Raw genomic sequence first — 4,455 nt, 5'->3', positions numbered from 1 at the left:
AGTGCAAAGTCCGAACCGTGTCAGCCGGGGCGACGCAAAAACCGCGTCAGCCGGGGCGGCGCGAAAACCGCGTCAGCCGGGGCGGCACGAAACCGCGTCAGCCGGGGCGGCGCGAAAACTGCGTCAGCCGGGGCGGCGCGAAAACCTCGTCAGCCGGGGCGAGCGAAAAGGGGGGGGGGGAACCACGTCTGCCGGGGCGAAAGAAAAAAAAAACGCGTCTGCCGGGGCGAGCCCGGGTGCGGCACCACCGGGAAGACTGTGGCAAACAGACATGGCGATCGAGTGAGTGGGCCGCCAGCCAGGCTCAGCCCAAAAAGTGCCAAGTCCGAACTGCGTCAGCCGGGGCGGCAAAAACCGCGTCAGCCGGGGCGGCGCGAAAACCGCGTCTGCCGGGGCGGCGCGAAAACTGCGTCAGCCGGGGCGAGCCCGGGTGCGGCACCACCGGGAAAACTGTGGCTAACAGACATGGCGATCGAGTGAGTGGGCCACCAGCCAGGCTCAGCCAAAAAGTGCCAAGTCCGAACTGCGTCAGCCGGGGCGGCAAAAACCGCGTCAGCCGGGGCGGTGCAAAAAAACCGCGTCTGCCGGGGCGGCACGAAACCGCGTCAGCCGGGGCGGCGCGAAAACTGCGTCAGCCGGGGCGAAAGAAAAAAAAAACGCGTCTGCCGGGGCGAGCCCGGGTGCGGCACCACCGGGAAAACTGTGGCAAACAGACATGGCGATCGAGTGAGTGGGCCGCCAGCCAGGCACAGCCGAAAAGTGCTAAGTCCGAACTGCGTCTGCCGGGGCGGCACGAAACCGCGTCAGCCGGGGCGGCGCGAAAACCGCGTCTGCCGGGGCGGCACGAAACCGCGTCAGCCGGGGCGGCGCGAAAACTGCGTCAGCCGGGGCGAGCCCGGGTGCGGCACCACCGGGAAAACTGTGGCAAACAGACATGGCGATCGAGTGAGTGGGCCGCCAGCCAGGCACAGCCGAAAAGTGCTAAGTCCGAACTGCGTCTGCCGGGGCGGCACGAAACCGCGTCAGCCGGGGCGGCGCGAAAACCGCGTCTGCCGGGGCGGCACGAAACCGCGTCAGCCGGGGCGGCGCGAAAACTGCGTCAGCCGGGGCGAGCCCGGGTGCGGCACCACCGGGAAAACTGTGGCAAACAGACATGGCGATCGAGTGAGTGGGCCGCCAGCCAGGCACAGCCGAAAAGTGCTAAGTCCGAACTGCGTCAGCCGGGGCGGCAAAAACCGCGTCAGCCGGGGCGGCGCAAAAAACCGCGTCTGCCGGGGCGGCACGAAACCGCGTCAGCCGGGGCGGCGCGAAAACTGCGTCAGCCGGGGCGAAAGAAAAAAAAAAACGCGTCTGCCGGGGCGAGCCCGGGTGCGGCACCACCGGGAAAACTGTGGCAAACAGACATGGCGATCGAGTGAGTGGGCCGCCAGCCAGGCACAGCCGAAAAGTGCTAAGTCCGAACTGCGTCTGCCGGGGCGGCACGAAACCGCGTCAGCCGGGGCGGCGCGAAAACCGCGTCTGCCGGGGCGGCACGAAACCGCGTCAGCCGGGGCGGCGCGAAAACTGCGTCAGCCGGGGCGAGCCCGGGTGCGGCACCACCGGGAAAACTGTGGCAAACAGACATGGCGATTGAGTGAGTGGGCCGCCAGCCAGGCACAGCCGAAAAGTGCTAAGTCCGAACTGCGTCTGCCGGGGCGGCACGAAACCGCGTCAGCCGGGGCGGCGCGAAAACCGCGTCTGCCGGGGCGGCACGAAACCGCGTCAGCCGGGGCGGCGCGAAAACTGCGTCAGCCGGGGCGAGCCCGGGTGCGGCACCACCGGGAAAACTGTGGCAAACAGACATGGCGATCGAGTGAGTGGGCCGCCAGCCAGGCACAGCCGAAAAGTGCTAAGTCCGAACTGCGTCTGCCGGGGCGGCACGAAACCGCGTCAGCCGGGGCGGCGCGAAAACCGCGTCTGCCGGGGCGGCACGAAACCGCGTCAGCCGGGGCGGCGCGAAAACTGCGTCAGCCGGGGCGAGCCCGGGTGCGGCACCACCGGGAAAACTGTGGCAAACAGACATGGCGATCGAGTGAGTGGGCCGCCAGCCAGGCACAGCCGAAAAGTGCTAAGTCCGAACTGCGTCTGCCGGGGCGGCACGAAACCGCGTCAGCCGGGGCGGCGCGAAAACCGCGTCTGCCGGGGCGGCACGAAACCGCGTCAGCCGGGGCGGCGCGAAAACTGCGTCAGCCGGGGCGAGCCCGGGTGCGGCACCACCGGGAAAACTGTGGCAAACAGACATGGCGATCGAGTGAGTGGGCCGCCAGCCAGGCACAGCCGAAAAGTGCTAAGTCCGAACTGCGTCTGCCGGGGCGGCACGAAACCGCGTCAGCCGGGGCGGCGCGAAAACCGCGTCTGCCGGGGCGGCACGAAACCGCGTCAGCCGGGGCGGCGCGAAAACTGCGTCAGCCGGGGCGAGCCCGGGTGCGGCACCACCGGGAAAACTGTGGCAAACAGACATGGCGATCGAGTGAGTGGGCCGCCAGCCAGGCACAGCCGAAAAGTGCAAAGTCCGAACCGTGTCAGCCGGGGCGACGCAAAAACCGCGTCAGCCGGGGCGGCGCGAAAACCGCGTCAGCCGGGGCGGCACGAAACCGCGTCAGCCGGGGCGGCGCGAAAACTGCGTCAGCCGGGGCGGCGCGAAAACCTCGTCAGCCGGGGCGAGCGAAAAGGGGGGGGGGGAACCACGTCTGCCGGGGCGAAAGAAAAAAAAAACGCGTCTGCCGGGGCGAGCCCGGGTGCGGCACCACCGGGAAGACTGTGGCAAACAGACATGGCGATCGAGTGAGTGGGCCGCCAGCCAGGCTCAGCCCAAAAAGTGCCAAGTCCGAACTGCGTCAGCCGGGGCGGCAAAAACCGCGTCAGCCGGGGCGGCGCGAAAACCGCGTCTGCCGGGGCGGCGCGAAAACTGCGTCAGCCGGGGCGAGCCCGGGTGCGGCACCACCGGGAAAACTGTGGCTAACAGACATGGCGATCGAGTGAGTGGGCCACCAGCCAGGCTCAGCCAAAAAGTGCCAAGTCCGAACTGCGTCAGCCGGGGCGGCAAAAACCGCGTCAGCCGGGGCGGTGCAAAAAAACCGCGTCTGCCGGGGCGGCACGAAACCGCGTCAGCCGGGGCGGCGCGAAAACTGCGTCAGCCGGGGCGAAAGAAAAAAAAAAACGCGTCTGCCGGGGCGAGCCCGGGTGCGGCACCACCGGGAAAACTGTGGCAAACAGACATGGCGATCGAGTGAGTGGGCCGCCAGCCAGGCACAGCCGAAAAGTGCTAAGTCCGAACTGCGTCTGCCGGGGCGGCACGAAACCGCGTCAGCCGGGGCGGCGCGAAAACCGCGTCTGCCGGGGCGGCACGAAACCGCGTCAGCCGGGGCGGCGCGAAAACTGCGTCAGCCGGGGCGAGCCCGGGTGCGGCACCACCGGGAAAACTGTGGCAAACAGACATGGCGATCGAGTGAGTGGGCCGCCAGCCAGGCACAGCCGAAAAGTGCTAAGTCCGAACTGCGTCTGCCGGGGCGGCACGAAACCGCGTCAGCCGGGGCGGCGCGAAAACCGCGTCTGCCGGGGCGGCACGAAACCGCGTCAGCCGGGGCGGCGCGAAAACTGCGTCAGCCGGGGCGAGCCCGGGTGCGGCACCACCGGGAAAACTGTGGCAAACAGACATGGCGATCGAGTGAGTGGGCCGCCAGCCAGGCACAGCCGAAAAGTGCTAAGTCCGAACTGCGTCAGCCGGGGCGGCAAAAACCGCGTCAGCCGGGGCGGCGCAAAAAACCGCGTCTGCCGGGGCGGCACGAAACCGCGTCAGCCGGGGCGGCGCGAAAACTGCGTCAGCCGGGGCGAAAGAAAAAAAAAAACGCGTCTGCCGGGGCGAGCCCGGGTGCGGCACCACCGGGAAAACTGTGGCAAACAGACATGGCGATCGAGTGAGTGGGCCGCCAGCCAGGCACAGCCGAAAAGTGCTAAGTCCGAACTGCGTCTGCCGGGGCGGCACGAAACCGCGTCAGCCGGGGCGGCGCGAAAACCGCGTCTGCCGGGGCGGCACGAAACCGCGTCAGCCGGGGCGGCGCGAAAACTGCGTCAGCCGGGGCGAGCCCGGGTGCGGCACCACCGGGAAAACTGTGGCAAACAGACATGGCGATTGAGTGAGTGGGCCGCCAGCCAGGCACAGCCGAAAAGTGCTAAGTCCGAACTGCGTCTGCCGGGGCGGCACGAAACCGCGTCAGCCGGGGCGGCGCGAAAACCGCGTCTGCCGGGGCGGCACGAAACCGCGTCAGCCGGGGCGGCGCGAAAACTGCGTCAGCCGGGGCGAGCCCGGGTGCGGCACCACCGGGAAAACTGTGGCAAACAGACATGGCGATCGAGTGAGTGGGCCGCCAGCCAGGCACAGCCGAAAAGTGCTAAGTCCGAACTGCGTCTGCCGGG

The sequence above is a fragment of the Rhipicephalus microplus genome, unplaced genomic scaffold (assembly GCF_043290135.1).
Source record: "Rhipicephalus microplus isolate Deutch F79 unplaced genomic scaffold, USDA_Rmic scaffold_793, whole genome shotgun sequence".
NCBI classification, from domain to species: domain Eukaryota; kingdom Metazoa; phylum Arthropoda; class Arachnida; order Ixodida; family Ixodidae; genus Rhipicephalus; species Rhipicephalus microplus.
This window is presented reverse-complemented; position numbering follows the sequence as displayed.